At 44.8% G+C, this 15,077-nt stretch overlaps 1 long non-coding RNA gene across 1 annotated transcript; it reads right to left on the bottom strand.

The window, feature by feature from the left end:
• Window positions 1–1,270: 1,270 nt before the first annotated feature.
• LOC118533354 (uncharacterized) lies at window positions 1,271–4,657 on the bottom strand. Its single transcript, XR_004916195.2, has 2 exons — window positions 4,401–4,657; window positions 1,271–1,579 (listed from the first exon to the last, which is right to left on the bottom strand). It is a non-coding gene; the product is annotated as an uncharacterized LOC118533354 (long non-coding RNA).
• Between the last annotated feature and the right edge of the window lie 10,420 nt (window positions 4,658–15,077).

Below are 15,077 nucleotides of genomic sequence, written 5' to 3'. Positions count from 1 at the left end.
ACGCACATGCACAGCCTCGAGGGCAGGCTTTTATCACCCTTACTTCCAGATCACTAAGGACTCAGTTCTTTTTTTTTTCTTTAACCCAGTTTGCCTTCTTCATCAAAATATTTTTAAATGACTCATTTGCGTGTGTGTGTGTGTGTTTTCAAAATTTTAGTTCCCCATTGATTTTAATCTGCGATTCTTCGGAAACAAGTTAGCCGCACTACATCTCCTCTCTTGCCAGTTGTTCTTGGAACCCCTCCTCTGTACACTGGAGACCTGGCAAAGCAGCAGTGTGCGCCCTCCTTTTGAGAAGGAGAGTCCTTCACTCCCCCTGCGTTTGTGTGGTCTTGCAGCTTTTGAAAACAAGTGGGAAGGAAAACAATGGGAATGCACCTGCTGCTACTGTTCAGCAGGGCACCCCAGCCTCCCGACTGGCTGCACACTGGTTTTATTTTTCCCCTGCTTCGAACGGTCTGCTTCTCAGTCTCCCAAACAGCAATCAGTACTCTGTGCTGAGATGGAGCAGCACAGGGTCACCCTCGCTGCTGCCTTCTCATTTCCTTGTTCCAAGTCTCCCTCAGCCCATCCTGCTGAACTAGAATCCAAGTGCACATTTGTCTCTGCTACCCAAGTCACGTTTGCAACCACAGAGGAAGCTGATCAGACGCAGCAGCTGAGGCTGCTGTCACCTGTTTCTCTCAAGAACTGGAGCCCCCCCCCCCCCCCACCATGGCAATCTGCAAGTCAAGCCCACAGTGAGATCTGTGGAAATGATCATGATTCTCCTCTTAAACAGGACCCTCTGTTTTTGGATGGCCTGAGAAGCTTCAGGACAGTGGTTCCCAAACTTGACAGCACATTAGAACCCCACTGTCCAAGGCCACACTCAGAACAAGGACAGAGTCCATGCATCCTTATCTCATTCTCCACATCTACACATGTGCACGGGAGGGAGTCCCACACACCTGGATTTAAACTCTTGCTCTGCCACCTCTGAGCCTGGTGGTGTTTGTCATGACATGACCATTGTCTGTGAGACGGTCCTTCCTCCTTCAAGGTGGGACTAATGACCTCAGAGGATAAAAAGACATTTTTTAAAAATCTAAAATGGGAAAAAATCCAAAATGCAAAAAATCCAAAATGAGGGAGAATGCATTGAGGGAACATAGTTAAAAACACCTGTGTATATAAACAGATTTTCTGCTAAGCTTAATCAAACCATAGCAGAAGAATATCAGAAGGAAGGTTTAAGTGCAGAAAACATGAGGCCTGTCAAAAAAGGTTAAATGAACAAATAAACTTTATTTTTATTTCCCTAGGTTTGTGGAACGATCACTTTGGGAAAGAGGTATGAAGGTGACATGTGACAGAGAAAAAGCGAAAGTGCTCGTTTTCTTGGTTTTCAATCTTTCCCACCAAAGAGCAGAATCTCCGGATTGGAAAGGTGAAGTTACGTTCTTCGGATGGGCGTGAGTGGGTGGGTACGTCCTGTGTCTAATGAACGGCAGTGGACATTAGAACCTCCAGACGCGTCAGGACACCACTGAAGATTCCTCGTGAATGCAAGACGTGCCACACCCTGGCTGTTCTCCTGGATTTCAAGGAGAAATTATGATGTTGATCCCTGATAAAACTCTATAGCAGTTTATTAGGGCACATAAAAGAATTTATTGGAGTTTATAAAACACACACACACACACACAGCAGGTTTTGCTAAAAATACATGCCAAGCTTTCATTACTTTCTGATAGCAATGACAAAAACACAAGAGTAATCTCCTCAGAATACTGTTTTTAGATTTCATTTTGGTGCTTAGCTCAGAGGCAGTGAGTGTGTGGCACGGCATCTGGTCCACTCCCCTCTGTGTGGATTGACCCCAGCAGTGGACGTGGGACACCAGGGGTCTCCCTGCCCCATGCTGAGAATCACCACCAAATAGGCGGCGATTGGTGGGAGGTGGGAGCGAGAGGGTCTATTACGGTGACATGAATGTGCACCATCTGAAACTGACCACGTGGCTGGGATTCTGCCTCCTGTCAGAGTGCCCTGATTTGGTCAGAGGGCCAGCTGGCTGCAGCGTCTAGGATGGCGACGACCGAGCTATCATAGCTGAGCCATCTCCAGAGTGAAGTGTTTCAAGAAGGAGGGAGTGGCCACTTCAGGACGCGGGTCAAAGGAAGGTGCCTTTGGATATGGCAATATGGAGACTCTTGGTAAATTTGGCAAGAGCCATTTCAGGGAGCGCAGCAGGGAGACTCCACCTGACATGGGGTGAGGGGTGAGAGAGACCTCCAGGTAGCGGTGGCAGGAGGAGCACAGACATCCACTTCCCCGTCTGAAACCAATTAAACAAGTTAAACTGTAAAGGGATTTTATTGGACACAAACCCACAATTAAAAGGATAATGTGAATGGCAAAGACAGCACGCGTTAGGAGCTTCTGAGCATATGGATGGCAGTGGCTCCCATTCCAAAAGACAGAATCTAAATCTGGCTGCGGGAAAATTAGTTAATTTTTCATTTAATTACTATCAGACAGCGAAATGATGATCAGACAGAATCTTCAGACATCTGAGAGAAGCCTCTAACATGAAAATAATAGAAACCCACACAAAAACAAATTGCAAAAAAAAAAGAAAAGAAAAAGGCAAAAGAAAGAAAATCAACAATAACAAACATAAAAGGAAAGCCACTTGGAACAAACAGGGATGATGAAGGGAGAAGAAAATGTCCAAACATAAACAAACAAAGCATTAATGTCCTTGGGGATTAATGAAAACATTGCATCTAAGAAGCAAGAACATGTGAGATGTGTGCGCATGTGCGTGTGTGTGCGTGCATGAAAAATGCATATACCAAAAAAGAGCACTTAGAAATTTAAAACACGATATAAAATAATTAATCAAGAGAATGTTTGGAAGGTGTGTTGATGACATGGAAGGAAAAGAACAGCTAAACTGAAAAAAGGGACAAGAAAGAGAAAAAAGATTTTTTCAACAAAGCTGGAAAACCAGTTTCAGGTGCCCAACTTATAGTTAATAAGAATCGTAGATGAAAGGAAAAGGAGAAAATGCAAGTTAGAGAATATCAAAGGAATACTTCGATCATATTTCCAAGAACAGAAGGACCCAATGAAAGCCCACAACAAGAGATGAAAATAGACTTACACCAACAAATTATGTTGTGAAATTTCAGCAAAGAGAGGACGCACCAAACTTCCAGAGGAAAAACACCTAAAAATAGGTCATACACAGAAGATCAAAGACCAGAATGACTTTGGACTTCTTAACAACCCTGAAAGCTACAAGACAATGGCCAGCTTCCTTTACAACCCTAAAAACAAAGCAAAACAAATAAACAAAAATGTCTAAGATCCTATACTCAATTATTAATTGTGAATGCTAACAAGCCTAAAGAAAATGGTTTTCCAGGGGTGCCTGGGTGGCTCAGTCGTTAAGCGTCTGCCTTTGGCTCAGGTCATGATCCCAGGGTCCTGGGATCGAGCCCTGCATAGAGCTCCCTGCTCCGCGGGAAGCCTGCTTCTCCCTCTCCCACTCCCCCTGCTTGTGTTCCTTCTCTCACTGTGTCTCTCTCTGTCAAATAAATAAAAATCTTAAAAAAAAAAAAATGGTTTTCCAGGCATGTATCTCCAGGTGGTGCTTAGAGAATGTACTCTATCCACTCTATCCAAAAGAACATGTGAACTAAGAGAGAAGCGGCTGTGGAAATGAGAAAACAGGATGCAAGCCAGGAGAGAGATGAAGGGAGACCCCCAGGATGAAGGCAGAGCGCCTCACACAGAGGCGGTCAGTCCAGACTGAGAGGATCCAGAAGCTCCAGGAGAGGATTAGCCCTGAGGTGAACCTGATCATCTGAATACACCCAGAGAAGTGCCACTGGGGTTAAGGGTCTGAATGGATTTGCAATGAGAATTCAGAAAACCAAGCAACGCAGGACCAACATAATCACATAATAATCATTAACCACGGGGGACAGGGAGGGAGAGGGAATGGAGAGAAGAGTCGTAGACAAAATTTCAAGGAGTTTTTCTGAGAAAGGGAGCAGAGAAAGGCAGGACCTGGAGGAGATGGGTCAAGAGAGTTTGGGGTTTGTCGGCTGTGTTTTGTTTTGTTTGGAAAATACTAAGTTATGGTTTCTGGGTATGAGAAGGTTCCATTGGTGGTTGAGGTTGGCATTTCGGGAGAGAAAAGTCACTGGAGTGATGGCCTCCTTGAGAGATGAGAAGATCAGATCTCGGGGACAAGGAGGAGGCCGTCTTTGCCAGGGAGGGGCCCTCACTTGGGTTAAGTAGCAGGAAAGCAGGGGCGATGCTCTTCTCCCTAGAGACTTAACGGAGGGAAGACGAAGATGAAGTGTTTTATAAAAGAGGAAACCGAGGCTCCTAAAACTTACGTAACTTTCCTAAAGTCGCAGAACCAGGAGGAGGAAGAGCAGGGAATGAAAATCAGGCTGATCGGACTCCAGCAGCCTTGCTCTCGAGCGCTCCGCAACAAAGCTGCCCCTAAAGAGCTCAGCTTGTCCTTGAGCCCCCGGGGGAGATGGGCACACCAGCCTGATGACAGCGTGTGCCCTCGATGCAGTGAGCTGGGCAACAAACACGCCGGCCCGATCCAGTCTCGCCGTGCTCTCTGCGTGCGAGCCAGGACGGGCAGGAGAGGAAACCAGGAGTTCTATTTTTAGCCGAATGAAATTTCTAACAGATGTCCAGGTCCTCAAGGTCCCTGGAGAGCCCTGTTTCTTATCTGCTCAATTCATCCTGTCAGACTCAGAGTTCTCAGTAACTCCATCCTTCTCTGGTCGAAGTGGGCAATAGCTCGTGATGTCTGTCCTGCCTTCCATCACAAGGCATTTGACCTATCCGCACACCATGCCTGGTGTGGCAGCCGCCTGGCTGGAAACGATGGCGTCAATATTACGATGTTTGATTTTACTGATGAGCCATAGACAGGGGAAAAACATGTAAACATTTCACCTTCTGAAAAAGGCTTTGACAATTTTCAATCTACCTCCACGGTGGGCACCACAGGTTCAGGGCTCCCCGAGACATTCCTAAATAAGGAGTACTCAAAACTGAGCTTCTGCAGAGGCAGGGTGAATGAGATGAGCCTGAGACTAGGCTGGGAGGACCCCAAAAGGTAGACAGACCATCATGGGACGCTATTGTCAAATATTTAGTGTAAGAGCAGAGCAGAGCCTGTTCCTAAAAATCAGGCTTTGAGTTAAGGTGTAAATTTGAAAAGAGAAGCATATTCTATCGTTTACCAATAATAATAATAATAATAATAATAATAATAAAAGAGTGAAATAAATCAACACAAAGTCCACGAGAATCATCTAGGACAGGGAGGATGGAGTCAGGACGGTGAGGGGCTCTGTGACTGGGGCATTACATCCTGGCTGGGCTTTGCTTGTGTTTCTGCCCTACCGCTCTGTGAGGCAAATGCATTTTCACCACCAACTTCAGTGGGCTTTTGCAATTTAAGAAATACATGATTTTGAGGGCCTTAACTTACATCTCACTCCATGCTCACACCTGTTTGACACACACTTTGACTTTATAACTCACCCACTTAACCCAGCAACTAGTTGGATCCTTAACACACCCGATCACTTGTCTATTTTCAGGAGGGGAAACAGGTCTTCCTTAAAAAAGCTGGTCTTCATTTTAGCCACAGGTCTGGGCCCCTCCTCCCCCTTCTTGCACATTAGCAAAACTTAAAACCCAAAGATCGGGTTTCTGGGCAGGGCCCAAGCATTTCCTTGCCAAGGACATTTGGCTTAACTGCCCTCCATTAGGTCGTTTGTCACTTTGCTGAGGTCTTGCTTCCCTGCAGGCAGATTCCTGCCATTTTTTCTCAGCACGCCCATAAAACTTGAAATCACTCTCTGTAAATAGCCAGAAATTATATGCATTCGGAGGCAGGCTGAGGAAGCTGGGCCTGCTGGTCTGCCACCTTGCCCTTTGTTAAAGACCCGAGCAGGTGGTTTATATCAAGCCGTTCCAGAAAATCAAAAACCGGGTATGAAAAAAAAAAAAAACGCCTTTGTTTATGAACTCATTCTGCTCTCACTGCCTAAAGACAACTTAAACGCTTCTTTAGGCAGACTCTGCTAGCCCTGCGAATTACACAGGAGACATGTACACTATTTCTTGCTTTCACTGGACTTCCCTCTAGAGGGACTCAAAGACAGACACGTGCAAACGTAGGAAAAGTTCTGTGACCAAAACCCAGGGGAGTGTCAGCCCCCCTGAAGGGGCGTCTGGCGCGACGGTAGAAGTCCCAAGGCCAGGTCCAGCCCCGGGACCCAGCCAGCGCATGGGGTCCCGCAGGTGCGCATCTGAGAACTCATTGTCATGGCTGACAGCTGTCGCTGTCCCAGGCACTGGGGTGCTGTGTGTCTTCCATCTCTTACCCTTTACTGCACTGGGACAAGTCCCTCTCCTAAGTCTGTGTCCGCGTGAAGCTCCTGAGCCTCGGGGACTTCACCCCACATCCAGCACGACAGCCAGACAGGGCAGAGCCGGGGCTGCTGGAGCCCGAGGGATTTCAGGACAGCCCACCTCTTGCTCTTGGCTTGCTCTGTGGAGAAGGACGTCAGCAGGGAAGGAGGGCCGGGGATTCCAGATGAAGAGAGTGCCTACGGAGCTCCAGGGTTCATAGACCATTCTTCAGAATTCCCTTTCTTAGTGAAATGTTGCCCCAGTTTCCTAGATAGAACACCAGAGTCTTGAGGGTGCGTGGGTGGCTCGGTAGGTTGAGCGTCTGACTCTTGATTTCAGCTCAGGTCTTGATCTCAGGGTCCTGGGATGGAGCCCCACGTCCAGCTCCATGCTCAAGGCAGAGTTTGCTTGGATTCTCTCCTGTTCTCTCCCTCTGCCCTCCCTTCTCTCACTCTCTTCCTCAAAAAACAAAACAAACAAACAAAAAACAAACACCACCCTCCCCCCAAAAAAAGAAGAAGAAGAAGAAGAAGAAGAAGAAGAAGAAGAAGAAGAAGAAGGACACAAGAGTCATGAGACAGCTTGCTATTTCTTGCCAGGAGAGATTATTCTCTGCTATCAATGATCCCAGAACGCAGAGACTGAACATTATCAGAACTTATTTCTTGCCCACCTCACTGGGACAGCACCGGCCAGAGGAAGGCTCTGCTCCTCACTGTCACTGAAGAACCAAGTCTGATGGGAGCGCTCATCCTCCCCCTCCAAACATCACAGCATGACAGGAGAAGGAAGGGCACAGCAAACACAGACCCACTCCCTGGCTTCAGTCTACAGATAACCCACGCCATTGCTGTCCCCTGCACATTGGCCAGAAATGGTCACCTGTCCCCACCCAGAGAGAGGCAAGGGGGCTGGGATGGGAAGCAGGTGGATAGTATAGAGGCAGTGAAGAGACCTTCACTAATTCACTTCCTGTGGGCCAGGCATCGCAAGGGCTTTCAGATATTAGCTCGTTTATTTCCCAAGTCAACCTCAAGGGGGTTCTTGGAGAATCCTTAAATGCATGTATGACAAATGGATAAAATTTCTTTCACATGACTGGAACAGAGAAAGGAACACAAAAAGTAGGGTCAATGTGAATTAAATTAAAGGCCTACATGATGCAATAGTGCAAGTATTAAACATCAGCACAGTGGCAGCAGGAACTTCGGATAAGAAGCGTCCGTAATTGTCCCACCAGCTGGACATGAATGAGTGCGTTGAGCCTGATGTCCCCTGATTTGCATGCATGACCCATAGAGTGATAGCCAACTCCTGCAGACCACTTCCCAGTTACTGCGGAGTCTAAGCCAGGAGAAAATTAATTATTATGCCTTACTACATCAAAGTGTTTTGCTTTTAGTTGTTTTTTTCCCCCCACTCTAATCTATGCTAAAAGCTGTTATCAGATTGTTATAGCTCCCAGAGCCCAGTCATGTTGCTTCACTGTTGTATTGGTTGCATTCTTTAGTTTCAGGCAACAGGAACAAACATTCAGCTTAAAGTGGGAGTTTGTTGGAAAGACAGGATGGGATGTTTTGTGAAGCCAATGGATATGGATGAAGACAAGCTTGAGGAAGAAACCAGAGCAGAGGCTCTGGCTCTCATCCTATTTCTCTCTGCCCTCTCTGCCTGTCTCTGTCTCTCTTTGTCTCTGTCTCTCTCTCTCTTTCTGCTGTCCTATTTTGCTCATCTGTGGACAGGACCTGGCTACTTTCTGATTCCCAACTTGATGGCCTCTTACAGTTCTAATCTTTTGGTGAGACCGACTGAAATCTCTTGGCTTCAGTTCTGAATCCAAGGGAGTGGAATGTGATAGTCCAGCTTGGGTGAGGTCCATGCCTGACCCCATCAGCCTGGCCAGGCCTGCGGGACTACTCTTGACCCCCGCCCCTGCAATGGGGAAAGGCCATTCCCTGAGAAGGTGCTGTGAAATGTTTACTATGGTTACAGATGCCCTTGGGGGAGCATAGCACATGGGCTTCCTGTAGCTGTTATGCCAAAACACATTGTCTAAACCAGCAGACAGTTGACAGCGTTCTTTCCTGCACTTTTCCCAATCTTGTATTTGTGAGCTCCAGTGACACATCTCCAAAAACGGACCATCAGAATCACCCAGACATACGTGACTGTGTGCCCTGTATTCAGTGAGTAAATGAGGATTTTAGGAAGCAGCATGAGAAGTGCTTCCTCGTGCAATGGTGCCCCGAATGTCCTGTGTCATCCCCATGGGCATTCTGCTCTAGAATCACGATGCTTCCCTTTGCTTCTACTTTTTTGGAAAGGCCAAAGTGGAAGGTCACTTCCTCCCTGAAAATGTCCCCTCTAGGGGTGCCTGGGTGGCTCAGTCGGTTGGGCGTCTGCCTTCGGCTCAGGTCATGATCCCAGGGTCCTGGGATCGAGCCCCGCATCGGGCTCCCCACTCATCGGAGAGCCTGCTTCTCCCTCTCCTTCTGCTGCTTGTGCTCTCTCACTGCCTCACTCTCTCTCTCTCAAATACAATCCTTAAAAAAATGTCCCCTCTGACTCTCTCTCTGTCCCCCTCCTCCCCTGGTTCCACCTTACCCACACACCCACTCAGACTTAGCCTTTGAGAATTTGATTAGCACCGTGAAACGTAAACAGCCAACACAATTAGCAGATGCTACTTTCTTTCTTAAGGAATACGAGTGGCCTTTAGAACCTAAGGATGGCTTCTCAGTGTTTAATTTTAGGAACACCTGTTAGCATGCCCATGCATGAGATACTCATCTCTAAATCATGGAAAAATAACTCTCTCCCCTTTTGGGTGAGATGACAGGAAGCACCATGCTGGCATGTCTTCAGCCTGCTGTCTGTGCAGAGTGGTTAGTGGGTGTTAGATCGCTTACTTCGCACCTGAGACCCTCCCCCACTTCCCTCCTCATAGTTCTCTCTGTAAACCATATTTCAGCCTTACAGTAGGGTGATTTAAGTCTCTGAAGTTCCTTGAATTGCTTTCTGGAAGACAGATTGAATGGAGACAGCACCACAACTGCATCTGCAGACCGGGCAGCATCAGCGAACATCCAAAGCAAAAGCAAATTAAATCCTTTACTTGAAAGCTGAGACTCTGGGGCACCTGAATGGCTCAGATGGTTAAGTATCTGCCTTTGGCTCAGGTCATGATCCCAGGGTCCTGGGACAGAGGCCCACGTGGGGCTCCCTGCTCAGTGGGGACTCTGCTCCCTCTCCCTCTGCTTGTGTGCTCTCTTTCTCTCTCAAATAAATAAAGTCCTCAAGAAAGAAACCAAAAAACTGTGATTGTATAACTGAAATGAATAATCATAACTGGCTTTTAACAGATGCACAAAGTGGATATTTCGCTCAGAACCATTATTCCCCCAAAACGAAGCCTTGGCTGACAACAGTGGCAACCTCATCTTTTAGCGAGACTCCACTTGGCTGCTCACCTGGCCAAGCTGCCCCGCAGTCCCGCTTCTCAGGAGACAGAACTCCTGGATGGGCAGCAATTCCACACTCAGAGCTGAGCTTGCTCTGATGCTGTTCTTTCTCCAGGATAGGGGGTCCAAATTGTTTCTTCTAAGCACCACCAGCTATGTGAGAGCTGACCTCTGAGCTCCTTGAGTCTGGGAATCTGGAAAACCAAGTTGTAGTCCTCTTGCCTTGCCAGTTCCATCTGCTCCACCTGCAAATGGTTCTTGTACCCGCTCGTCCGCATATTCTGCGGCCCTCCAGTTACTGGGGGTGTGTCCTTAGCTCTTCTGGTGTGAGCACATCCCAGGGTGAGGGCCACACCGCTCTCTGACCCACTGCCAAAGCCCGACCCAACCTCGTGGACAATTTCTCACCACTGGAACAGTAGTTCATTATCTTTGCACTGAAGAGAGGCTGTTTCCACCACAGGCTCTACCTCCCTCCTACTTTGAGGAGAGAATCTGCAGCCTTTGAAATGCTACATAGCAGCCTGGGTCCTTATCTATCAAAGCTGCTCCTTTCCTTGTGTTTAAGTAGCAAAACTTTAAAAGATTAAATTAAAATTTATAACGTGGGCATAGCCTTCACGCCAAATCTACGAATAGGTGGAGAAGAATATTCAACAACAAGCTTTCATCCAGGACCTCCCATTTCAACAGAGAAGCAAGGCAGGAAGTGCTTAAATAGATACAAAAGAATTCTTCCAGAGCATTATCAGATGGACTGATTTATAATTCCTAGCAACGAAAGAAGGGTTATGTCATGGAGCTTAGTGTTAGTGCATCAACTGCCAGGACTCATAAGTCAAAGGAAACCAACCAGCTCCTCCTAATGTCTTTGCTGTTAGTTGTTCAGGGATGGGGAGGAGGTGGGGGCAGATGAGAAGCACTTGGGGAGATGAGATAGTCCTTCAATCTGGCTATCCGCAGAGCCTCCAGAGGATAATCATGGACAGAAGCAAAACAGTTTCTCCGGGTGGTGCCTTCCAGCCCCATTTGGGTTCTTAGGATTCTAGACTCTTAGCCCAGCCTCCTGAATTAGAACCTGCTTTCTTGTAGGACTGGCACATGTTTCAAAATACGAAATACATCCTGTTTCCCTTGAGCATCATTGGCATTCCTTTCTCCCCGACTCTGAATGTTTTACTCATGCAGATCAGAGAGTTCATAAAAATGCAGCATGGACCCATTTAAACTATATGATTAACTGCTAATATATGATGTTAACTTGTAGGATTTTATGGAGATTAGCACGTGTAATTATATTTGATGGTATATGATAATTACCTGTTTGGTTGCATTTTAAAGTATGATGACTTGAGACCGTTCATCAGTTCATACATGGCTCAAAGACTGATACAAAATTGCAACTCATTTTAATTGTTTTTAAGGTAATCAAACTGACATTTTTAAAGCCTAAAGGAGACTGATTAATTTTATGGGGACCATGTTAATAATACAGTGATTGGAATGCTAATTAAAATACTTGTTAGAAAATGGGGCGTTCGGATCAATATTTTCCAAATGGGCTAATTAAGTATGAATGTAATGTTTCCACGTTTCAGGTTAAACATACAAAAATTCAACTTGGGTCCTCTAGAAGCCAGGGTACAGACAGTTTCACAGAAAAGGTTTTGGAGTTCAGAAGGTAGATGTCTTCCTCGAGCCATTCTTAGTGAAGCTTCTCCTTCTTTTCTCTCATTGCCAGCTCAGTAGGAAAGTGTCCACAATTGTCCTTATACTACCCACTTCCTGTGCTTTTCCTTGAATTCTTTCTGGCCTTTCAGAAGCTGCTTTTGTCTTTCCTCCTAAACAGAGTAACTGACTTGATTATAGACCCATGATTCCTGATATTATGGGACAAGAAGCTCTATTTTCCCCTCTATCCTTGCATGGTGTTAGTTGATATTTCGATTTAAATTACTTTGGGCCTTCTTTTTTTTTTTTTTTTAACATTCCTTACCCCTGTGTTTTTCCTGCCTCCCCCAGATGACTCACCTCAGTGTGAATCCTAAGTGATAACACATGGGAGGCATACAGCTTAGCCTAAAGTGCAAGTTCCCTTCAGCTTTGAGGCATACACCTTTCAAGTTTTGACTCACATTGACCATGTAAATTGGGCAAGAGCAAACTCAGTAATCTATTGTACATAGGATCCTACATCCAGGCTATCCCAGCACCCTGTCACTTCACCTTTGCTATCTAATAGAGAGGAGTGAGTGCATTGAGTCAAGAGACCCCCATGGGGACCCACACTGAGTGCAGGAAGAGGTGGGGGTGGGGGCTTATGCAGGTTGAGCCTGTCTACACACCAACTCAGGAGAAATGGCTACTTGGACTCTGGCACTGACAAGTGAAGGGTAGAGCTAGCAGGGTGTGGAGGATGGACACACACCCAGTGTGCAGAGCACGTCCAACAGACACACTTCCTGTATCTTTAATCATTTCTCCTGAATTCTGATGGCTTTGTATATGTTTCATATCCACTGATGGCAAAGCTCTAAAGAGAGATGTTTGATTTTTTTTCATAATGTTAGCTAGTACCTTTTATGGTTGGTCAAAAAAACCATGATTTCAGTGTCTTTACAAAAACTTTACATTCTTTTTAAAAAAAATCATAATTGGAACACAAACAAATGAATCATATTCTATTTGCACGTACACTGCTTTCCTAAAATGAAATGAAATGTAATAGTGGAAAGACAGTTCTTTTGAAAAAAGTTAATGCCAGTTTCTAATTATTAACACAATTAATCTTTCCTGCTGCAATTTTAGGATACTAATAAAATTATTAAATTTAAGACTAGCTTCAGCCAACTTAGTGTTTAATTAGGAGGGCTTGTAGATTTTATGCATATAATTGAAGTTTCAAGTTGAGGACTAATTTTCTAGCTAACCCTTCTGGGAATTAGGAGAGTTGATTATTAATACTCAGTGACCAAATTCACGAACCTAGAATCCGGGTGGCAATCCCCAAAAGGGTGGTGCCTATCAAAGACAAATGGGATCTTACCACTCTGTGTAGAGCCCTTAAGAAAATATGTGATTTCCTCGTGAAATGAAATGAAAAAGATGTTATTTCAAGTCAAAGACAGCATCATTCAACACTAGAAATGTGTTCAACGGATATGCACTATACCCATTATTGAACCACAGATGCTGCAGAGCATCTACAAATGAAGGGGGCTGTGACAGTTGCCTTGGGCAGGTTACAGTCTGCTGGGAAAACCGGGCAAACAGTCTAATACTCTGTCAATGGTATCACTCTTCAGGAGGGTTTCAGAGCTCCTGATGCACATGCACACCTGTTGGGTTGAATGGAATCAAAATCAGAATGACAACAGGAGGAAAAAATCCCACTGGTAGTGACACATATAAAGCATTTGAAGAAAGCAAGATGATGTCAAGTGGGTTAACGTGAGTGTTCACATCAAGTTTGGGGGGTGACAGTGCTGTTGAGGCTCTTTGATTTGATTGATTGATTGACTGATTTTCATTGTGTTAAGTGTGCTCTTTAACCCCCCTCCCCTATTTCCTTCATCCCCCCACCTATCTGCCCTCTGGTGACCATCAGTGTGTTCTCTGTAGTTAAGAGTCTGTTTCTTGGTTTGCCTGTCTTCTTTTTTTCCCTTTGCTTATTTGTTTTGTTTCTTAAATTCCACATATGAGTGAGATCATATGGCATATGTCTTTCTCCGACTGACTTATTTCACTTAGCATTATACTTTCTAGCTCTATCCATGTTGTTGTGAATGGCAAGGTTCTTTTTATGGCTGAGTGATATTCTATTGTGTATATACCACCTCTTCTTTATCCATCAGTTGCTGGACACTTGGGCTGTTTCCATAGTTTGGTTATTGTAAATAATGCTGCAATAAACATAGGGGTGCATGTTCCCCTTTGAATTAGTGTTTTTGTATTTCTTGGGTAAATACCTGGTAGTGTAATTCTGAGGCAGGTTCATAAGGAAACGTACATGGGTGCTCACTCCAGCATTTATTTGTGGGTGAGGGCCATTTCTAAGACAGCGGTTAGGTAAATGTGGTGGCAATGCACCTTACAGAATTATATAAACAGGAGCTAAGAGATGGTACGTACACACAGTTACATGGTTGACTCTTAAAAGTACAATGCTTAGTGAAGGAAAAAGAGTAAGAAACAGAATGCGATGTAAAACATGGTACCATTCACTTGCAAACATATTTGCATAAATCAAAGATACACATTATGCAAAGCCTATAAAAGCAAAATTATGTGCATTCATAATAGTAACGTTCATAATAACAACAGAGCTGGAAATAACCCAAACGCCCATCACCACAAAATGGATAAAGATATTTGGGTAAAATTATTTAATGGGTTATTATTCATCAGTGAAAAGAAATGAACTGTAGAGACCCACACAATGTAGATGAATCTTACAGACATTAATTCTATTTATATAAGTTTCAAAATATGTAGAACTAAAGAATATATACTTTGGGATACAAAAAAGTGTTCAACACCAAAGAAAAGCAAGAGATTGTTGGGTTGGCATTCAGGAGAAATATTGTGGTAGGGGGAAGCAGGTTAGAGGGTTCCAGAAGTTCAAAGGGGTCATGTGTGTATGTGTGCACATACTGCATGTTCTCAAACTAAAACTTGGGTTCACAGGTATTTCTTGTACCATTATTCTTTATTTCTTAACATATGTTTTGTAAGTATCTTTTGAACGATAATTATTAGCTTAAAAAGAAACACATTTTTTTAAAAAAAGTTTGTGAGCAAGGGAATGTCATGTGAGGTCAGACCAGGGCCAGCAGCCGTGAAAGGTCATACATTGTACAATTCCATTTATAGGACATATCCAGGAGAGGCAAATCCATAGAGACAGTAAAAAGGTTCCTGGTTGCCAGGGACTGAGGAGAGAGGGATGAGGAGTGGCTGCTCACTGAGCATGGAGTTTTTCTGGAGTGATGAAAACATTTTGGAACTTGATAGAAGTGGTGTTTGCACGACACTGTGGGTATACCAAATGCCACTTTAAAATGGTTAAATTTTTTTTGTTATGTGGTTTTTGCTCCATTTTTTTAATGTTAAAAAAAAGGCCAAGGTTTTCGTTTCAGCTTTATCATTTCTTAACTTAGTTACTCC

Source organism: Halichoerus grypus, chromosome 6, assembly GCF_964656455.1.
Source record: "Halichoerus grypus chromosome 6, mHalGry1.hap1.1, whole genome shotgun sequence".
In the NCBI taxonomy this organism is placed as follows: domain Eukaryota; kingdom Metazoa; phylum Chordata; class Mammalia; order Carnivora; family Phocidae; genus Halichoerus; species Halichoerus grypus.
This window is presented reverse-complemented; position numbering and strand designations above follow the sequence as displayed.